At 44.0% G+C, this 23706-nt stretch overlaps 1 long non-coding RNA gene across 1 annotated transcript; it reads left to right on the forward strand.

Annotated features, from left to right (window-relative positions):
• The first annotated feature begins 1429 nt into the window (after positions 1–1429).
• Positions 1430–19871, forward strand: LOC117520486. The gene is made up of 3 exons (XR_004563662.1): positions 1430–1538; positions 19120–19126; positions 19861–19871. It is a non-coding gene; the product is annotated as an uncharacterized LOC117520486 (long non-coding RNA).
• Positions 19872–23706: the final 3835 nt, after the last annotated feature.

Below are 23706 nucleotides of genomic sequence, written 5' to 3' on the forward strand. Positions count from 1 at the left end.
ACCCCAGAAAATGGCGCCAGCTAAGAGACATGCTTACGAGGCACAATTCAAACTGCAGGCTATTAGTTACGCGGTTGTTCATGGGAATAGAGCAGCTGCGAGAGGAAACAAGAAAATGAACTGCGCCAAGTTAAAAAGACCAAGCGGAGTTTCTGCAGAAACAAAGCGAGGTGGCCACAGCTAGAAGACCAGCTGTTCAATTTAGACACAGAAGATGAAGACTTTGATGGATTTATGACAGAACCATAATAAAAAATAATGTGAGTACCATATTGTTAAATACCGGTAGTTCAAAGTTGTTAAAAAGCTCAAATAAACTCACCATTTTGCTTCCGTGACCTTTTTTTTTTTTTTTTGTAGACTATATGTTTTAGCGTGCGCCTTTTGTAAGGTTTAAGTACCCGCTAATTGAGGCCGCGCCTTATAATCCGGTGCGCCTTATGGTGCAGAAAATACGGTACTGCCCAACAACTTACTCTTCCTGGAGGATCCCGTAGTGTTCCCAAGCATGCTGCGAAATATAATCTCTCCAGCGTGTCCTGGATCAACTTTGGTCAGATAAATATTGTTATGGTTGACCCAGGAACTGACACATAAGGCCCAAAGTGCAGACATAACCTGGAGACAGAGAATCATTTTTACAGTTTATTTTGGGTGATGTGCAGACAGGCTTGGCTGGAGTGTTCTGACAGCAGAAGAACAGCTGGGCGGGGCAGGCAGAGGAGCTGAATATGGGTGAACCGGGTGTGGTGGATCTGAAGAACAGAGACAGCAGTTAAGCAGGAGTTTCAGGAAGACAAACACCAAAAATGCAAAAATCTTCAGTGATCAGCCCTAGACGTCAGTACCACAATGGAGACTGAAACATCTGGCAGCATCTGGATATCTGAGTCATGGTTAAATCCTGCAGAGGCTTGATTGCAGATTGGTTGCTGGTGATCAGACACAGCAGCTGTCGAGGATCAGACATTTTATTTGCAATAAAAATCCGACGAGAGGGGTGGACCACTGCTCACTCAAAGCCTGCTCACAGGCGGATGACGCAACCGGCAGGCATGAAAAAACTCACGCATGTGCACGAAGGTTCAAGCTTGGCTGATGCAATCACACGTGATTCAAATCCATATGGTTTTTGCAAAAAATAAAAAGGTCAGATAGTTTTCTAACAGACTTCGTACCTGACAAACCTGTTGTGGTTTTCAAAATGCGTTTCTTGAATCACCTGAACGTCACCTCACCCACATTAAAAACTTGTTTGCCAACTTACACTTGAGGCCCGTGCTGTGCGCATACAGCGAGTTCACCAACCCTGCATGTCTGTGGAAGTGGAAGGAGTCAGAGGGAACCCACACAAACACAGGAGAACCATAGTCTGTATCTATCATGGACAAACTCTGTGTGGTGTCACACGTAGGTTTCCTGCAGAGACACAGAACAGCTGATATGAAGTCCAGATCTGGGTATTGCCATGTTGGCAGCAAGAGCAGCACTGACTCTGCCTATGTCACAATGAACCCATAAATGAAGAAAGGGGTGGAGTGAATGCAGCTTCGTGTGTGACAGAAGAAGCCTGAGCAAGCTAAGCTAACAGGCTAACTTAGGTTTGGGTGTTCATTAAATCACATTTTTGGGGACTGTTCAGTGGTTCTCAGAACAGTTTACTTTATTGTGGACATTAAAAGCTATGAGCTGCTTATTTTTTCATTAATCATACATTAACAAAGCTAATGGAAGAAGCTACCGACAGCTGCTGACGCCATTAAGGTGCAGAAGGACAGCCAGTCATTGAAATGGCTCTTGGCATGCTCAGAGGATATTAAATATTATTTTACTGAAAAGGAAAACGGAGGTGGTGGTTTTGGGACCTAGCCATCCCTGTGAGCCCTTATGTTGATTTGGGATGCCTAGAAGCATTTTTTAAACCTGTCATTGTTGATCTTGGTTTTGAGATGGATGGTGATCTTAAGATTGACAGTCCAGTTGCAGGAGTGGTGAAATCTAGTTTTTATCACGTCAGACGTTTGGCAGCAGTGAAACCTTTTCTTTCCAGGCAACACTTTGTTTGTTTGAAATGTTTATTTTGAATATCAAGGCACAAAAATAAATAACAACAATAATAATATAAGGAAAACCACAATCAATGGATATTCAAAAAGGAGTGAGAAGAAGTAAAACTTATTTACTCCCACCCCTTGTCCTTAAGTAAAAAACATAATTAACTTATACACACGATATATGGATTAATACATATAAACATACACACATAGTCAAATACAATATTCAAAACGAATATACAGGAAATGCTGTTGGTGCACAGAACAGGACGGTCGCAAGCACAAATACAACTCCCATCTCTGGATGGAGCTGCACCTTAAACGGAGAGAAAAAACAGAATCAGGCATCAGAAAGACAAAAAAATACTGTATAATTTGCCAGCATTAAACAACAAGAAAAACAGAGAAATACTAAGGTGATCGCCGGCCACTAGCCCTAAACTTCACTAAAATTTACCTAGAATTTAGGTAAAGTTGAAGCCGTGGCATACTCCGTTTCCTAATAAAATGAATTAAAAGAGTAAAAAGCGTAAAACAAAACTGTACCAATATGCTAGCCATATGAAAGGGAAAATAAGTGCGTCAAGTCTGGACTTGAAAGTCCCCACAGAATCTGACTGTTTATTGACGCAGGGAGATCATTCCACAGAACAGGAACACAATAAGAGAAAGCTCTATGACCTGCAGACTTCTTATTCACCCTCGGGACACAAAGTAGTCCTGCACCCTGAAAACGCAAAGCCCGGTCCGGTACGTAAGATTTAATTAGGTCAGCTAGGTAGGGAGGTGCCAGTCCGTGAACAATTTTATAGACTGGTAGCAGAACCTTAAAATCTGATCTCACTGGGACAGGAAGCCAGTGAAGGGGCGCCAAAATGGATGTGGTCAAACTTTCTGCTTCGTGTCAAAAGTCTGGCTGCAACATTTTGAATCAATTGCAGAGCCCTAATGCTGGACTTTGGTAAACCAGAAAATAGAACATTGCAGTAGTCCACTCTAGAAGAGATAAACGCATGGATCAGGAGCATCAGCCACAGACAGGATGGGACAAATCTTCGCTATATTTCGCAGGTGAAAGAAAGCAGTCCTAGTAATATTTCCAATGTGGAGGTCAAAGGACAATGTAGGATCAAAAATTACCCCAAGGTTCCTCACTTTGTCAGTGTGATGTATGACACACGAGCCTAGGCTGAGCATTAACTGGTCAAATTGATGCCAATGTCTCACTGGACCAAGAATCATCATTTCAATCTTATCAGAGTTTAAAAGGAGGACGTTTCAAGACATCCAACTTCTCACTGATGCAAGGAAATCTTCTAAGGATTTTATGTGAATGAGATTACCAGCAGTTATCGGCATGTATAACTGAGTATCATCAGCATAGCAGTCAAAGGTAATCCCAAAATGCCACAATATGTGCCCAAGGGGTGCTATATAAAGGGAGAAAAGCAGGGGGCCTAAGACAGACCCCTGCGGAACCCCAAATTTCATGTCACTAAGGTTAGAGGTACTGTTACTGTACAAAACACAGTGAGAATGACTGGTGAAGTATGACATCAGCCATGTAAGTGCACTCCCAGTAATCCCAAAATGATTTTCCAGCCTATCAAATAGAATATGATGATCCACTGTATCAAATGCAGCACTGAGATCTAACAGCACCAGACTGTAGTGGTGTCCGAATCCACTGTAAGCAGAAGATCATTCACCACTTTAGTGAGAGCCGTCTCTGTGGAATGATATTTTCTAAAAGCAGACTGCAGTGGCTCAAAGAGATTATTCTCAGTAAGATAGTCTACGAGCTGCCGTGACACCACTTTTCCCAGAATTTTAGAGCAAAATGATAAATTTGATATCGGCCGATAGTTTTTCAATACACTAGGGTCAAGATTAGGTTTCTTAAGTAATGGTTTAATCACTGCAGATTTGAAACATTTAGGCTGGGTTGCACCAACATAGCTTAAAATAAACCTAGTTTAGGCCTAAACTGAATTTAGTAAATCCATGTTTAAACTGGGTTTAAATTAATCTGAGATGTGTTGCACGTCTTAAATTTAAACCTGGATTACCTAAACTGGTTTAATCAAGGATTAAAATAAACTTAAATATGTTCATCAGCCGCCATTAATGGGTATGGTCAAATGTATGCATAAATAGACAAAACATACAGCTAACATTGATTGTAAACAAACAAATGATGACACATTGAATTATATAATAATATAATGGGCCGTCGCGTTCAGTGCTCTGGAATGGCCTGTTTGATATATTTGTTAACACTGTTGCGTGCCGGCCGTTACATTGTATCACTCGGGCAATGAAGATGGCATCAGTGAAGATGGCACCTCGTCAAAGGGCATCCAATTCTCTTTTGAGAAAAATTTACTGGCAGGGCTAATGGAGGAATTTGGGAAAATTATAGAGGACAAAAAAACTGATAATTTAACGACAGAAAAGAAGGAGCAGGCGTGGGCATCATTAACGGAGAGATTCAATGGGGCAACGGGAATAAAGGAGGACAAGGCTCAGCTGAAAGGCTGCTGGAAGAAACTCACTGTTGCTGTAGAATTCAACAGGGTTTAGCCTATCTCGAATATTTCTGTGTGGAACTCTATCTTGTAACTCAAGCAGACGAATAACAGCAGCCATGTTGTCCGAATAACTAATTTAAACCTCCTCCAGGGGTGGTTTATATTAAACAGGCAATCCAGGTTTATCCTTGGGTTAAAATCACTGGTGCAACAGACTCACAATTAATCTAAGTTTAAGTGGGGTACTAAATCTGAGATTAGCCATGGATTAGATTTAACCAGAGATTAGTGGAAACTAAATTTAAACTAAGTTTAAGTTTGGTGCAACACGACTAAAAAGTAAACTGAGATTAAATGTAGATTAAAGTTTAAACCATGTTGGTGCAACCCAGCCTTAGGAACAGATCCAGAAGTTAAAGAAAGATTCATAATTTCCAGCACAGTCGGCCCAAGAGTGAGCCACAGGTCCTTAAACAGATTTGTTGGTATAGGATCAAATAAACAGGTTGTGCTTTTTGTTGATGTTACGGGTTTCCTCAGCATGCCTAGAGAGATACTATCAAATTCTGTAAATCTAGGTAATACCTCAGTAATGGCGCCCACCTCAATAGCAGGGTGTAGTGGCTGGATTAAGGCATGTTGGGATATGTTTAACCTAATGTCTTCTATTTTCTTCTCAAAGTAATCCAGGAAATCTTGTGCTGTAAAAGGAGAGTAAACTACAGGTGGTACATTCATCCATCAGCACATGTTTAGTCCCACATACAATCCACATGTACCATATAAACATAATACACAGAAACACCACAAAAAAGACTAGCAAGGCTAGCCAAAGCAAGGAAAGAAAAGAATTAATAACCAAAAAAGTAATAAAACAAACAAACAAAAAATAAATAAATAACTAGACATTTGCTCCTAAAACACCTGGTGATTGGCCACACCTCCTTCACCCTCATACCTTTTGAAAATCTTATTTTTATACAGCATTTTGAACTGTCTCATATTTGAACATTCCTTCAATTCCACACTAAATCCCTTAAGTCTCACCCCGCAGACTGATTGACAAAAACGTTTTCTGGTTGTACGAAATCTTGGTTCTTTAAAGTTACATTTTCTCCTTAGATTGTAATCCCCTTAATGATTTTTGATCAGTTGTTGAATATTCCTCGGTAATAGATTATTTGTTGCTTTGAACATTATTTGTGCTGTTTGGTATTTTGCACAATGTCAGAAAGCTTGAATAATTGTGACTATACAAATAATGTGTTTGTGTGATCCTGATAACCTGCATTGTGAATGATTCATATCGCTTTTTTCTTTAGGATATTTAATGAACACAATGAGGTTTTGTAGTTGTTGCCCTAAACCTCAGCACAGTACTGCAAATAAGGAGAGACTAGCGAACAGTATAGAATGTGGTGTGATTTGCCATCTAAGACCTTTGCTTTATTTATTACTGCAATGTTTCTAGAGACTTTACTCTGTATATGTTTGATATTATGTGGTTTCCATCTGATTTTGTCATCAATAATTACCCCCAAAAATTTAATTTTATGAACCCTTGCAATTTCTACCCCCTCTACTTTTATCTTTACCTGTGTGTTCATTCTGCAATTTCCAAATAACATTATTTTTGTCTTGCCTAAATTTAACGATAATCTATTACTCTCAACCCATATTTTTAATTTGTTCATTTCTGTAGTTATTTCCTCCTGCAATTGTACTGTATTATCCCCTGAGTGAAAATATTGGTATCTGTTATGTTTTCGACGCGGGTTGAGGAGCGGACCTGCATCAGACGGAACCCAGCGCTAAAAATAACCAGAAGGTGGTTCCAATAACAAAAACAATTTATTTATTTCACCCACTGGTGCATAATAAAGTGTAAAAACTAAAATAGCGTCCTTCTGGTGGAGTGAAGGCTGGCACGCTCTCCAGTGCCTAAAAGGATCGAAGCCCGGCGCTCCTGGACCCACTACCACCGCCAAACACCCCCCAGGTGGACACGACAAACCGACTCTCTGCGAAGCATAGAAGAGGTGAGGTAAGTCAGCAGTTACAACTAATATCCTTCAAAAGACACACACTATCAGCAACACATTCAGGTCTGTATTTTAAGCTTTATGCAAATGAGCAGCTTCTCACAACAGGTGGAGGATCACTTGTCCGCGCGCCACAGCAGTGAGAAGCAAGCTGCACAATTCTCATCACAATTCAAATATACTGCGTAACAAAATACCAAGTTACTATCAACAATTAGTCAAACACTTAATCACCTCTGATGTGTGCTGACAGCATGTGCCCCTCACCCTTCCTGCTTCACGGGCTCGATGTGTCAAACCCAGGCGCGGTCCTCAGCGTCTCACGAATGAACATCACAAGGTCGAGTTCCCGGCAGTTCTGCTTGAATCACACATGACTTAAATGCAGAACGCCATCCAATTATCTGCTTCAGCTGAAAGTCTTTAAGGCTGCACGTGAGCACCATTCACAAGTGCTGCACATGATGTTGATGAGGGTGAAGGACTCTTCAGCCAGCACCTTCTCACCTTCTCCACAGACAAATCAGTTTTCATGCCACCTGGAGAGCAAAGAAAAGAAAAGAACACCAAAATGTCCAGCCACACCCCCCAACACACAACAGTACCCCCCCTTTAACGGGAAGCCTCCCGGTGACCGAACAGACCAGGCCCGAGAACAGCACCTCCCTCCGGGGTCCTCGTCAGGAAGCAGACAGCACAACGCTCCCAAGGTCCAACACAGACAGCAGGACAGGGCACCGCAGCTGGAAGGCCGGCTGGCATCAACAAAAACCCCAAAACAGTCCCCAGTACAATCCAACACACAAGAAAAAACACAAAACCCGCCCAAAACCTCCCCAGGGGACCATCCCATCCAACCCCGGGAAGAAAAGAAAAACACCCAAACGCAAAAACCCAACACAGCCCCACAAACACAATACAAACATAAATGTATAAAAGAAAAATAACAAACAACCCCCCTAGAACGACCTGCAGAGCCCAACCCCCCCCCAGAAGGCCTTTACCGCCAGTTCCAGGAGGAACAGCCAGAACCAGAATCCCACAAAGGTCCCCAGGTGTACATGGAGCAAACGGCGCCCCCCAGAGGACCGTACCATCAACCCCAGGAGGTACTCTCCCCACAACCCCGGAACCCCAGACCCGGCCACACTTGGCTAGTCGGCCCCAAGCCAATTCCCCCCCAGAGGACCGTCCCATCAACCCTAGAGGTGGAACCCGGAAGGAAACAAAACAAAATCAAAATCCAACCCCCGGAGGACTACCAAAAACAACCCCGGGGGCAAATAAAACAACCGTAAACCCTGTCACCTTCCCCGGCACCCCGAAAGACCCCAGGTCCCTCCCAGAGCCCCTCGGCGGCTCAATTTTGGCGAACGGCTCAAAACATTAAGCCAGGGAAGGGAACAGGAAAAACTAACCCAGCCCCAACCCCAAGGCACAGCGGAAAACCGGAAATACGTCCGGTGCCCCAACTCGACCATACCCCAGCCTCTCGGGAGGGGTGGAACTACCGAAATGGCGAACGGTAACAGATCGGCCCACCCCTCCGACTGAGGTATGTTTCCGCTGCACCACACCCCGGCAACACCAATGACAAACGGTACAAAGGCTCACCGAGGCTGGAGTGGAACCGGGCCCTACCAAACCAAGAAAAACGCCCCTAACACCCCCCCCCTAGGTGCAGAGGTCTTCTGAGAACGCTCAGCGTGACCAACCTGCATCACCCCACAACCCACAAGACGAACGGTCTTGGGGCAAGTGAGGTTGGGGTTAGGGATGTAGGGAAATAAAAAACAACAAAATAAAACAACCCAACAACCCAAACAGAAAATACCTAAAAACACATAAAAAATAACAATCAAGTGAGCCCAGACGGGCTTCTAACCGCCTAACATTCACTCCACCAGACACGCCTCTGACTCCCCAAACAAATTATAACCCCTATTTAAAGAAAACAAAACATTAACCCATACAAGATTTATTTTTTATTTTTTTATGTGTGTTATTTTGCCTGTCCCAGAACACCTGGAGATACGTCACCATTATTTTTCTTGACGCTTATACGTCGGGGCAATACAGTAATCTCCGCTCGTCCGAGCTGCATGGGCTCATCAGCAAGAGGAGCCAGAGTTCCCGTCGGAGGAGCCTCAGTGGGGCGAAGAAGAGGCGGCCCAGATCTGTGTCGGGGAAAGCCCCGAGATGAAAAAACCCGCTCTGATGGCCGCCCTCTCTCGCGTCCACGCTCCTTCATCCGATCATCTAGATGAATCACCAACGATATTAGCTCATCTAAATCGTTTGGCTCGTCTGGGACTGCCAGCTCGTCTTTTAATGACTCATTTAACCCATCTACAAACACTCCTCGTAAAGCTGCGGCGTTCCAACCTGACTGAGCAGAAAAAATCCGGAAGTCCACGGAATACTCCGCCGCACTCCGCCTCCCCTGCCTGAGATTCAGCAACTGTTGGGCAACGGTATTCGTTTTCACCGGATGGTCAAAAACCAGTCGGAACTCCCGGGAGAAATCCTTAAAGGATCCTAACAATGGCGAGTTGTTACTCCACAACGCTGTGACCCAAGCTAAGGCGTCACCTCGGAGCAAATTTGTCACATATGAAACACGGCTCCCATCAGAAGAGAAGGAAGCCGGTCGCTGAGCAAAAACCAGAGAACATTGCATCAAAAACGAAGCACAGGCTTCGACGTCTCCCGCATAAGGCTCCGGATGACAAATAATCGGTTCGGACGCCGAATCTCTGGGTGACGGAGTTATCTGCACCGGTATCGATGGTGCCGCAGCTGGAGCAGCAGGAAGCGGAACGGCTTGCGCTGCAAGCTCCGTAACACGGGCGTCTGTTTGTTTAATTTGGTTTGCGAGCTGCTGTAATTGCTCCCATATTTTCTCCAAGTGTTCCTGAACTTTTTTGGCAAAAGGAACCGCCTCTGCCGCTGGGTCCATTATGGAATGGCTGGGAACTACTGTTATGTGTCGACGCGGGTTGAGGAGCGGACCTGCGTCAGACGGAACCCAGCGCTAAAAATAACCAGAAAGCGGTTCCAATAACAAAAACAATTTATTTATTTCACCCACTGGTGCATAATAAAGTGTAAAAACTAAAATAGCGTCCTTCTGGTGGAGTGAAGGCTGGCACGCTCTCCAGCGCCCAAATGGATCGAAGCCCGGCGCTCCTGGACCCACTACCACCGCCAAACACCCCCCAGGTGGACACGACAAACCGACTCTCTGCGAAGCATAGAAGAGGTGAGGTAAGTCAGCAGTTACAACTAATATCCTTCAAAAGACACACACTATCAGCAACACATTCAGGTCTGTATTTTAAGCTTTATGCAAATGAGCAGCTTCTCACAACAGGTGGAGGATCACTTGTCCGCACGCCACAGCAGTGAGAAGCAAGCTGCACAATTCTCATCACAATTCAAATATACTGCGTAACAAAATACCAAGTTACTATCAACAATTAGTCAAACACTTAATCACCTCTGATGTGTGCTGACAGCATGTGCCCCTCACCCTTCCTGCTTCACGGGCTCGATGTGTCAAACCCAGGCGCGGTCCTCAGCGTCTCACGAACGAACATCACAAGGTCGAATTCCCGGCAGTTCTGCTTGAATCACACATGACTTAAATGCAGAACGCCATCCAATTATCTGCTTCAGCTGAAAGTCTTTAAGGCTGCACGTGAGCACCATTCACAGGTGCTGCACATGATATTGATGAGAGTGAAGGACTCTTCAGCCAGCACCTTCTCACCTTCTCCACAGACAAATCAGTTTTCATGCCACCTGGAGAGCAAAGAAAAGAAAAGAACACCAAAATGTCCAGCCACACCCCCAACACACAACAGGTATCATCAGCAAACAGCACAAATAAGTTTAGAAAACTTGTACATATCATTTATATACAGAATAAAGAGTTTGGGGCCCAATACTGACCCCTGGGGGATGCCACAAACAGTGTCCAAACATGATGAACAATTACCCAACTTTACAAACTGTTGTCTCCCACTTAAATAGCTTTTGACCCAATCACGCACTAGTCCCCTGATACCATTTCTTTCCAGTTTACTGATTATGTCATGGTTGATTGTGTCAAATGCTTTCTTCAAGTCTATAAACACCCCTGCAGCATATTTCTTGTGGTCTATAGCATTTGTGATCAATTCTATTGCTTCTGTTATTGCCAGTGTTGTTGATCTATTTGAGCTAATTGTGGTAATAAGAATGAGATCGGTCTATAATTAGTGAAATGATGCTTGTTCCCAGTTTTGTGTAAATGTATGACCTTGGCTATTTTCATTTTATTTGGAAATGAACCAGTTTGAAATGAAACATTACATATGTATGTTAATGGTTTGGCAATGCCCTCAGTTACCTTTTTCACTAGTGACATATCAATATCATTATAATCTGTAGATTTTTTTATTCTTACTTTTAATGACAATACCCAATATTTCCTGTTCTGTCACAGCTTTAAGAAATAAATAACAAGGATTTCTCTCTGGCATGTACTCTCTATATTTTCCAGTATCAGGGATTTGCTTTGCTAATTCAGGTCCATCGTTTACAAAGAATTCATTAAATCGATTAGCTACTTCATCCATGTTATAATTTTCTATATCCTTATCAATAAAATACTTAGGTAAACTATTGTGCATATTGCTGTTTCTTATAACATTATTTAGTACCTTCCATGTTCCTTTAATATTATTTTTATTGTCCTCTAATATCCTCTTATATCAGGTGATCTTTCTTACTTGCTCTTACAATATTAGTTAACTTATTTTTAGTTTTTTTTTTATATTTGCATTCTGCCTCTATAGTTCTCTGTCTAATAAAATCTCTGTATAGTGTATTCTTCTTTTTATACATGCATTTTTTTAACCCTCTTGTCATCCGTGGAGAAATATTATATGCCAGTTTCTTGTTGTATTTCTTAATTGGACAGTGCTTATCATATAATGAAGTAAATATTTTTAAGAATTCATTGTAAGCATGATCAACATTGTTATCATTATATATTGTATCCCATTTCTGTTCCAACAGTTCATTTCTTAGTGTGTTTATGGATTCCTCTGTCTTTACTCATCTGTATTCTATTTTTTTGTCTATTTTTTCCCCAAGGTTTATATTATTAACTCTAAATACTGGGAGATGGTCACTAATGCCATTAATTAATAACCCACTAATTGCATTTTTATCAATGTCATTTGTAAATATGTTGTCAATGAGAGTAGCAGAAGTTGATGTAATCCTACTGGGTTTGGTGATTCTGGGAAAAAGCACATACTGTACATTGTATTGATAAATTAATTTGTAGGTTTATGGTTGTTGGCATTTAACAGGTCAATGTTCCAATCTGCACATATAAAAACTGCTTTGTTACTTATATTTGAAAACATACTTTCCATTCACTGAAAATTCCAATGCTAGAATCTGGTGTTCTATACATACAGCTCACAATAATATTTGTGTTTTTATTTTTCTTACAGATTTCAATTGATAAACATTCAAGAACATCATCCACCACAGTTGTCATTCCCTCTATAACCTTAAAATCTAATGTTTTATCAATATATATAGCCACTCCTCCACCACCTTTGTTTTCTCTGTTTTTATATGTAAGTTCATAATCCTCCATGTCAAAGTCTATTCCTCTTTCAGTATTCATCCATGTTTCTGATTTTGCAATGATATTGAAAAGTTATGAAAAAGTATTCAGATAGTCCATTTTTTGGACATTTGCATACAAGCTTCTGCTGTTAAAATGAATAATTGAGATGGTTTGAGATGGTTATTCATGCTTTTGTTTCATCTTGTGTGGATTACTGCTATTTGCTTTATGTGGGAGTAACTCAGTTGCTTCTCTCCCATCAGCAGTTGGTTCCAAATGCTGCAAAGCAGCTTCTGACCCTCGAGGGAGGGAGCACATGTCTCCTGTCATGGCCGCACTTCACTGGTTACCAATATATTTTAGGTTTCATTTTAAAATTCTTATGTTTTTCGGGTGTTTATCAATTAAGTTTGTTAATAATGTTGGTATTAGTGTACAACATTAAATAAAATGAGAATTCCACTCAGCGCAAATATTACAGGAGAGACATCTCATTTGTCCACAACAAGACAGGTTGTTTGATATGTTTGTAATAAAATACTCGAAATGACACACACAGTTGCAATTCAACTTATTTCCCTTTATATGGCACCAAATCACAACGAATCTGCCTCAAGGCACTTCACACAAGTAAGGTCTAACCTTACCAACCCCCAAGAGCAAGAACACAGGCAAGGAAGAAACCTCAAGCAGACCAGACTCAAAGGGGTGACCCACTGCTTAGACCATTCTAACAGTTACAAGGTTTACAAAACAGAACATAACAACAAAAGATGAATTTGATGAGAGGTCCATACAGACATCCAGTCCACAGGCAGAGGTCATCCATCACACCATTCAATGTGCCTGTTCCCACAGCAGAGCCCGTTCCATGCCTGTTTCAGAAATTATGCTGCTGTCAAATCAAGCTCATGACATCATGGCTTCATCCGCACCTTGGACAGTGAGAAAAAAGCAGAATAGGTTGGCCAGAAAAACTACATCTAAGGTATAATTTATCAGCAGTAAATCGACAGGAAAACAGAAGAAATACTACGGTGATCACTGGCCACTAGCCCTAAGCTTCACTAAAAAACCCAAAATTTAGATAAAGTTGAGGCCGCGACCCGCTCCGTTTACTAATAACATTAATTTAAAAGGGTAAAAAGCATAGTAACATACTATGCCAGTATGCCAGCCATATGAAAGGGAAAATAAGTGCATCTTAAGTCTGGACTTGAACGTCTCTGAACATAATCTGACTGTTTTATTGATGCAGGTAGATCATTCCTCAGAACAGGGGCACGATAAGAGAAAGCTCTATGACCCACAGACTTTTTATTCACCCTAGGGACACAAAGTAGTCCTGCACCCTGAGAACGCAGAGCCCAGGCCCGTACGTAGGGTTTAATTAGGTCAGCTAGGTAGGGAGGTGCCAGTCCATGAACAATTTTGTAGGCTAGTAGCATGAAATGGGTGTATTGTCTAGGGGTGCAGGAAAAAATCAATTAGAGCTCGAATCGCGTTTCTAACAATGAACGATTCAGAATCGATTTTCATTTTCAAAAAAAATTTTTTTTTTTTTTTTTGCGGGTGCAGGTGTGCCTTCTCAGCCACCGTAGTGCTTGGCAAAACAAGGAAGCAGTGTGGGCTATGTACAGGCATGCTAGCCTAGTTGGCTACAGAGGGCTGTGTATTGTCGTCATGTTACGGTGTTTGTTGTTGCGCCGCTAAAGTATGGAGGATGAAGAAAAAGAAATCCAACCACCTCCGCGGTCTTTGAAAGCAACCATTTGGAAACACTATGGATTTTACCGTCAACCCGGCCCGGGTAAGAAAGGGCTCGACATGACTCATGCGATTTGCAGAGATTGCAATGGTAAAGTAAAGTATTTCGGGAATACTTCAAATCCCCGTTCTCACCTGGAAAGACATCACCTAGAGTTGTTGGTAGAATTGGATAATCCAGTGAAGACAGTGCCAACACGACCAGCTGATCAGCGCACGCTTCACCACTTTGAAAAACTGCCACACAATTGTGAACGGGCAAAGAAGATAACAAAATCCATCGCTTGTTTCATCGCAAAAGACCTGCGACCATACAGCGCAGTGGAGAGAAACGGCTTCAAATTCATGATTAAGACTACTGAGCCACTGTATGTCATACCTTCACGCACATACTTCACAGACACTGCTGTACCTGAACTTTACAGAGAGACAAAGCTAAAGGTCGGGGAAGCCGTGGCCAAAAACGCCACCAGAGTAGCACTTACGTGTGATCACTGGACCTCTAGGGCAACCGAATCATACGCTACATTTACGGCGCACTACATCACAGGAGAATGGCAGCTCCAGTCTCAAGTCCTGCAAACTAGGGTGATGCATGAAAGCCACACTGCTAAAAACATTCATGCAACTTTTCACTCCATCGCAAAGGAATGGAAGCTAACGCTCGCAGACCTGGTGATTGTTACAGACAACGCATCTAATGTGCTTGCTGCTATGCAGCTTGAGGAGAACCTAACACATGTATCTTGTTTTGCACACACACTCAACCTCGCAGCTCAGCGAGCTCTGAAGCTCAATACTGTGTCACAGGTGCGAGGGAGGATTAGGCGAATCACTGCTTATTTCCATCGGAGCACCACGGCGTGTGAGGCCCTGAAAGTGAGTCAGAAGGCTCTTGGTTTGGAAGATCACAAGCTGCAAATCCACGTCGCGACCAGATGGAATAGGGCATACAAGATGGTCGACAAGTTTCTGGAGCAGCAGCATGCCATATGTGCTGCTCTCGCCAATCCTGGGGTGCGAAAAAAATAACACAGCCCACACTAAGTGACACAGAAATAAAGCATGCTGAAGAAATAACTATGGCACTCAGGCCAATGAGAGACGCCACCAACATCATGTCAGAGGATTCATCACCTACACTGTCAGTCATCGCTCCATTGCTTGCCCAGCTTCTTCACGACACAGGAGATGACTCTGATAGCTCCACACTTGTCCGTGAAATTAAACGGGAGATCCATGAGGATCTGGCCAAGAGATACAGCAGTGTGAAGACCCAAAAGCTTCTCCACAAGGCCTCTACACTCGACCCCAGGTTTAAAGCACTGCCTTTCCTTGCCAGAGAACAACAGCTGGACATCAAATCAAATCAATTTTATTTATATAGCGCCAAATCACAACAAACAGTTGCCCCAAGGCGCTTTATATTGTAAGGCAAAGCCATACAGTAATTACGGAAAAACCCCAACGGTCAAAACGACCCCCTGTGAGCAAGCACTTGGTGACAGTGGGAAGGAAAAACTCCCTTTTAACAGGAAGAAACCTCCAGCAGAACCAGGCTCAGGGAGGGGCAGTCTTCTGCTGGGACTGGGTGGGGCTGAGGGAAGAGAACCAGGAAAAAGACATGGTGTGGCGGGGAGCAGAGATCAATCACTAATGATTAAATGCAGAGTGGTGCATACAGAGCAAAAAGAGAAAGAAACATTCAGTGCATCATGGGAACCCCCCAGCAGTCTAAGTCTATAGCAGCATAACTAAGGGATGGTTCAGGGTCACATGCCACTTCCAGAAATAAAATTACACTTTTTTGGGTAGGCTTAGGTTAGCTGCCAGAACTTCCACTTCACAGATGAAATAAAACAAAAATACTATAACCCCTCTTTGTGTAAAAACTACAAAACAAAAGGTTTATAGCAGCCTCTATAAAGAAATAGGCATTGCCTTTAGATTTCTGAGAGCATCCAAAATGAAATTAAACAAATACTGTTCTCTTTTTTCTTAACAGCAAATCACAAAAATGCTTGACACAACTAAATTGGCAGTAATCAAATCTGTAGGTTCTTCTACAGGAAAATAAGCTGATCTACATGGTCTGAAGAAAGACAGCTCCTCTGAGCTGTCACTACATCTCCAGCAGTAGAGAATACTCTCTCTGCTGCCACACTTGTACCAGGGATACATACGTACATAGCGTTTAGCTAATCTGGCTAGTAGAGCGAAATCTCTCTCATTGGACTTCCACCAGTGAAGGGGGTCTTCTGAGAGAGAAAGTGCAGGTACAGCCAGATACTTGTTCAGCTCCTCCTCAGCCCTGGTGCTGGCTGATTTGGGTGCAACTCTGACCTCATTGAATGTCTTGCCCAGCAGATTCACCAAAGCAGCAGATGATGTTCTCCTTTTAGGGACAGGACCTTCTTCTGGGCTTGCCTCTGGCTCCACAGGACTGCTGTCAGCCTCCCCAGGCTTCTCCTGATCCTGTAGGAGGAAAACATACATTGTTTTAGTTTTGTAACAAGGTCCCTAAGATTATTCTGTTATTTGCCTGTTTTATTTGTATTCTAAAAATATTAAAATTAATTAAAAATACTATTAACATTATTAATAATATAATTTAATATATTATTTATTGTATTCTTATGTTCTATTCTCTTAAGTATTTATAAAAAAAACTTATAACATCTTATCGATGTGTTTTACACTTGCTTTGTGTAAAGCATTTGGTTTGAAGAAATATGCTATTTATAATCAATGAAATCACATTTTATATTATACACTCAACAAAAATATAAACGCTTTTGGTTTTGCTCCCATTTTGTAAAACCTTTGTAAAAATTTTCTAAAACTTTTTCCACATACACAATATCACCATTTCCCTCAAATATTGTTCACAAACCAGTCTAAATCTGTGATAGTGAGCACTTCTCTTTTGCTGAGATAATCCATCCCACCTCACAGGTGTGCCATATCAAGATGCTGATTAGACACCATGATTAGTGCACAGGTGTGCCTTAGACTGTCCACAATAAAAGGCCACTCTGAAAGGTGCAGTTTTGTTTTATTGGGGGGGATACCAGTCAGTATCTGGTGTGACCACCATTTGCCTCATGCAGTGCAACACATTTCCTTCGCATAGAGTTGATCAGGTTGTTATATGGCTGGGGGGGCCTGGCTGCCGGTTTGTTTGTCTTTTTGTTTTCCTCCCAGGTGGCGTGCATTTGGGACTGAGTGGCTGTGTTGCTGAGGCTGTCAGGACCTCACCCTGATCACCTGCGACTCATCAGGACTCACAGCTGAGGTGCATCTGGCTGGATTGGAGCATGTTGGCATTTAAGACTGGAGTGCACAGTGTGTATTTGCCAGAGAGTCGACCTTGTGACCAGACGGGTGAGATCGTCGTCTTGGGAGCCATCTCATCAGCAGCGGACGCTGAGAATGTCCAGGTTTGATGCACGGTCTGTGAAAGAGGAGGGGGTGAGGTCTCACGCTCGTCAGCACACTTCCTGAGGTACGTTGGATTTTGTGACTAACAGTTATACAGTCAGTAAATGTGGTGTCCCTCACACCTTATTGTATTGAGCTGTATGTTAGTCATGTATCAGCTTCCACTGCGGTGGAGTTTTGTGAACGGGATGTTCCATGCCTGCAGGTTGGGAAGCTGATCAGTAATCAAGCCAGGAAGTGTTTGCTGTTTGTACACCTTTAAGTGTTCTGTGTGTAGAGTGTGGACTCACATAATGGTTCCTTCTTTCACAGACTCGGTTGTTGCGGCCACCTGGGGGGGTGTCGGCGGGGTCCTTGGGTCCGAAACAGCTTCTGGCTCCGGACCGTTAGCGCTGCTGGGAGCGCACCACGCCAGGCCGCACCTTTCTGTTATTACATTTTCACTGTTATGTATTAAATTCAGTTAGCCTTTGTACCGTGCTCTGCTTATTTCATACTGGGTCCTTCAAACGCTGGTCGGTTCTCCGAGCTGCGTCCGACACATAACAGTAGTCTCTGGCCAAACATCACGGACCCAGCGGTAGCAGAGACGGTAACGCGCCGGGAAGGCGGCAGCAGACGTTCAGTGGTTATCCGGATCAGTTGCGGGGCTCTCCGCCCGGAAGGTGCGTGTTTGAAACCCATTACTGGATACTAATTTGTGCTCTCTTGCAGCCGTGTTCCTGTGTTGTGCCTTATCCGTGGGTCGTGGTGGAGTGTGACTGGCGACGGCTTCGCGTCACACTCCGACCGGATAAGAGGTGTAAACGGGAGCTGCAAGAGTGCGTTTGTAATGGGTTCACGCGCACGGCGGAGCTCTGTTAGCACGGGTCGCTGGGCTTCCTGTGTTACAGTCATAGCCCCGTTTCCCCGGAGAAAGGTAACTACTGCGTCTGTTGTATCAGCTCCGGCGTTATTTAGTTGAGCACATTTTGGTTGTGTGTTGCACTCAGCTGCGCACACAAAAGCAGCTCGTTTGTTTTTTTCTGTCGCCCAAGGGGTTTTTTCATTTTTAGCACTCTGGTTCCCCCTTGTGGTGACTGAATCACGTTACCGTCAAGCTCTTGAGTAGGAACAGGTGTGTTCCATTTGGTTGAGCTTGACGGTATAACTCACTGATTTGTTTTGTGTTAGTTCATTTTGTGTGGGTGTTTTTTGAGTTGGTTTTTGTGTGGGCTTTTCTTTTTTGTTGTCCACTATTTGTCTGGGGGTGTGACCCTGTAGCCGTTGCTAAACAAGAACAAAAACAAAAAAAAAACAAAGAAAAACGGGGACCCAAACAACTGTGTGTTGGTCTGTTTTTTTTTTCTTTTGTTTCTTTTTGTTTCACATCCCCAGGGTTAGATGGAACGGTCCCCTGGGGGGTGATGGGGTGGTATTTGGGTTGTTTTTTCTCTTTGTTTTTTGTTGTGCCCTCTCTTCTCCTCTGACTCCAGCCGGGTGTGCCGTAGTGTCGGCATTGCTGGAGGGGTGCAGTTAGGTTGTGCTGGGCGTTTCCCAGGTGGCCTCTGCACCCGGGAGGGGAGGGGGGGGGGTTTGGGGTTTTTTTTTGTTTTCCCTCCCCCAGTTTCCGCCCTCAGGGTTTGACTGTGGTGTCCTCTGGGGGGGAAAAGGCGTTGGGTCCATCTAGCCGTGGACGGCCGGGGCTGGGTCCATTGGTCGTGAGGGGAGGCGTCTCCTGGGGTTGACGAGTGGTCCTCTGGGGGGCGCTGGTAGTCCCCGTGGGTGACGGTGGATCCCAGAGGGACCTCGGCCGTGGTTATTACTCCTGGAGCTGGCGGGTGGCCCTCTGGGGGGTGTTGGTCCCTGCGTGTCGTTTGGGGGGGAGGAGGGGGGTATTTTGGCATTTTTGTTTGTGAGCTTACATGTGGGTTGTTTTTCTTTTCTCCCCTTCCCTGGGGTTTGATGGAACGGTCCTCTGGGGGGGGGGTGTTTTAGTATTTTTGTTTGTAGGCTTGGGTTTGGGTTGTTTTTCCTTTTTCCCCTTCCCTGGGGTTTGATGGGACGGTCCCCTGGGGCGGGGGGGGGTGTTTTGGTTGTTTTGTGTTATGACTAATCACACATGTTTGGTTAAAGGCTGACCACACAGGTGTAGGAACTCCTGGCCACACCTGTGCTGAGACTGTCAAACAAGGGCAAAGATGCAGCCAGTTCAACCAGTCTGTTGGAGGACGAACGCAGACGCGGTTTCCAGCCATGGTCCCTGGAGGGGGGTGTTTCTCCTGGGCCAGGTGTGTGTGGTCGCCGGGAGGCTTCCCGTGAGGGTGGGGTACTGTTATATGGCTGGGGGGGCCTGGCTGCCGGTTTGTTTGTCTTTTTGTTTTCCTCCCAGGTGGTGTGCATTTGGGACTGAGTGGCTGTGTTGCTGAGGCTGTCAGGACCTCACCCTGATCACCTGCGACTCGTCAGGACTCACAGCTGAGGTGCATCTGGCTGGATTGGAGCATGTTGGCATTTAAGACTGGAGTGCACAGTGTGTATTTGCCAGAGACTCGACCTTGTGACCAGACGGGTGAGATCGTCGTCTTGGGAGCCATCTCATCAGCAGCGGACGCTGAGAATGTCCAGGTTTGATGCACGGTCTGTGAAAGAGGAGGGGGTGATGTCTCACGCTCGTCAGCACACTTCCTGAGGTACGTTGGATTTTGTGACTAACAGTTATACAGTCAGTAAATGTGGTGTCCCTCACACCTTATTGTATTGAGCTGTATGTTAGTCATGTATCAGCTTCCACTGCGGTGGAGTTTTGTGAACGGGATGTTCCATGCCTGCAGGTTGGGAAGCTGATCAGTAATCAAGCCAGGAAGTGTTTGCTGTTTGTAGTCTTTAAGTGTTCTGTGTGTAGAGTGTGGACTCACATAATGGTTCCTTCTTTCACAGACTCGGTTGTTGCGGCCACCTGGGGGGGTGTCGGCGGGGTCCTTGGGTCCGAAACAGCTTCTGGCTCCGGACCGTTAGCGCTGCTGGGAGCGCACCACGCCAGGCCGCACCTTTCTGTTATTACATTTTCACTGTTATGTATTAAATTCAGTTAGCCTTTGTACCGTGCTCTGCTTATTTCATACTGGGTCCTTCAAACGCTGGTCGGTTCTCCGAGCTGCGTCCGACACATAACACAGGTTGTCAATTGTGGCCTGTGGAATGTTGGTCCACTCCTCTTCAATGGCTGTGTGAAGTTGCTGGATATTGGCAGGAACTGGTACACGCTGTCGTATACGCCGGTCCAGAGCGTCCCAAACATGCTCAATGGGTGACATGTCAGGTGAGTATGCCGGCCATGCAAGAACTGGGACATTTTCAGCTTCCAAGAATTGTGTACAGATCCTTGCAACATGGGGCCGTGCATTATCCTGCTGCAACATCAGGTGATGTTCTTGGATGTGTGGCACAACAATGGGCCTCGGGATCTCGTCACGGTATCTCTGTGCATTCAAAATGGCATCAATAAAATCCACCTGTGTTCTTCGTCCATAACAGACACCTGCCCATACCATAACCCCACCGCCACCATGGGCCACTCGATCCACAACATTGACATCAGAAAACCGCTCACCCACACAACGCCACACATGCTGTCTGCCATCTGCCCTGAACAGTGTGAACCGGGATTCATCCGTGAAGAGAACACCTCTCCAACGTGCCAAACGCCAGCGAATGTGAGCATTTGCCCACTCAAGTCAGTTACGACAACGAACTGGAGTCAGGTCGAGACCCCGATGAGGACGACGAGCATGCAGATGAGCTTCCCTGAGACGGTTTCTGACAGTTTACAATATACGAGCAACAGCTCTGGTTGACATTCCTGCTGTCAGCATGCCAATTGCACGCTCCCTCAAATCTTGCGACATCTGTGGCTTTGTGCTGTGTGATAAAACTGCACCTTTCAGAGTGGCCTTTTATTGCGGGCAGTCTAAGGCACACCTGTGCACTAATCATGGTGTCTAATCCTCATCTTGATATGGCACACCTGTGAGGTGGGATGGATTATCTCAGCAAAGGAGAAGTGCTCACTATCAGAGATTTAGACTGGTTTGTGAACAATATTTGAGGGAAATGGTGATATTGTGTATGTGGATAAAGATTTAGATCTTTGAGTTCATCTCATACAAAATGGGAGCAAAACCAAAAGTGTTGTGTTTATATTTTTGTTGAGTGTAAATATAATATACAGTTGTGTACACACACAGGTATGTTTTTTTTAAAGGGTTTTAATAAATTGTAGGTTAATTTAATTTTACCTCATGCGCTGCCTCTTTTATCACATCTGCATGGATGTCCAGCTGTTGTTCTCTGGCAAGGAAAGGCAGTGCTTTAAACCTGGGGTCGAGTGTAGAGGCCTTGTGGAGAAGCTTTTGGGTCTTCACACTGCTGTATCTCTTGGCCAGATCCTCATGGATCGCCCGTTTAATTTCCCGGACAAGTGTGGAGTTATCAGAGTCATCTCCTGTGTCGTGAAGAAGCTGGGCAAGCAATGGAGCGATGACTGACAGTGTAGGTGATGAATCCTCTGACATGATGTTGGTGGCGTCTCTAGTTATTTCTTCAGCATGCTTTATTTCTGTGTCACTTAGTGTGGAGGTGTCGGCTGTGTTATTTTTTCAGGGGGCCAGGGGGCTGCAGCCCACACCTTGGAAGCCACTGTCATAGGTGATCAACCACCTTAATACTTCCACAAGCAGTGAAGCATCATTGGAATTCGCATGCATACAGAATTGTGGAACGTTGGGGATGTTTAGGGTAAAACACCAATCATTGTTAACAAGGAAAAATGCACATTTTGCACATTTTGAGTGTGTTAATGTCAGGAGCATCACAGTGCTGCTGTTCTGAAGATCTTTTGATGTTTTTCAAGCAACTCTTGTGTCTTTGTGTCCACAGATTTAACGTCTCACCACCAAGGTCATGGACAAGGACGGCCTCTACTCGCCGTCCTACAGAGAAACACCAACTGTTCACCAACACCACGGTGGGCGTGGGGACACCGCCGACAACCACATGGAAATGAAGGACAACAAAGACAGTTTTTATTTTTAGTCATTTATTTATTTTAACTTTTTGGGTTTTTTTGTTTTTGTTTTTTTGGGGTTTTTTTTTTGGTAGATAGTAGAGTGGTACAGAGAAGGATTTTTTTTTTTTTTTTTTAAAGAAGACCTGAAGGTTCAGCTACAATTTGCCAGAAGGTTCATCTGAGATGCAAACCTAGATTTGATGTTTTGGTGAAAGAAAATCGTCCTCTATAGCACTTCATCATGAAGCTGTGTAACTCAAAGATTTCCCCAGATAATGGAATAGCTGCACCGTGCCACTATACTGCTATCACAATGCTGTTACACTGTGGCGTCAACTTGCAATTTTTTTTTTAACTTGGCGCAATGTCAGTTGTGACTCACCTTTCTGCTGATTAAAGTCACTAACCAGGACTCTTGTGTATTGTTGCGGGCAAGAAACGAGAGTTGTCCGCAGTTTCACACTGGGTAGTTTTTATTTGTTTGGGGTAACCCACGATAGTTCTCTGGCGTGGACTGCACCATTAATATCTAACACATCCTAAACTGAAGTCCTTCATGTAAAGGAAAAAAAAAAATAACCCTGTATCCCTCTGTGTTTTGTTTTTGTGGGACTTCATTCATTAAGCACTTTTCCTCGGTCACTGCCACCATCTTTTAACGTCTGTTCCCGACCGCTCGTCTCTCCTCCTGAAGGGTCAATGGGTTCCTTCAAGCCACTGATTGTGGATTTTGTGGACATATTGAAAAGCCCATTTGGTGTACATTTTGCTTTATATCTCAGTCAAAAGTGCCTCAGTCACTCTCATTTTCCTGTTCTGGATTTACCTACACCACCAACACTGGATAGAGGTTCCAACTTTATGCCTGTTTGTCTTCCACTTATCAGCCAGAAACCAAGTGACAAAAAGCAATGACAGATTGTACACAGCAGAGATAACCAATGTTGTGTGAAAATGATCTGAAAAAGAATTCAGAAACCAAAAAAAAACTTAAAAAAAACCCTGACACCTCCACAGTACTGCTGTGGAGGAGGTTTGCACTCTACAAGCACGGTGCTCTAGTTATTTTTATTTTTGTATTTTCTGGAATGTGTTTGCAGGCCTTCACTGCTGAAATGGATGAATATGAACAAATGAAATGAAGTTGACCACACAAAACTTGAAATATCTTCAGTTCATACTGTCTGCAGTT

This window comes from Thalassophryne amazonica, chromosome 11, assembly GCF_902500255.1.
Source record: "Thalassophryne amazonica chromosome 11, fThaAma1.1, whole genome shotgun sequence".
Classification (NCBI taxonomy): Eukaryota; Metazoa; Chordata; class Actinopteri; order Batrachoidiformes; family Batrachoididae; genus Thalassophryne; species Thalassophryne amazonica.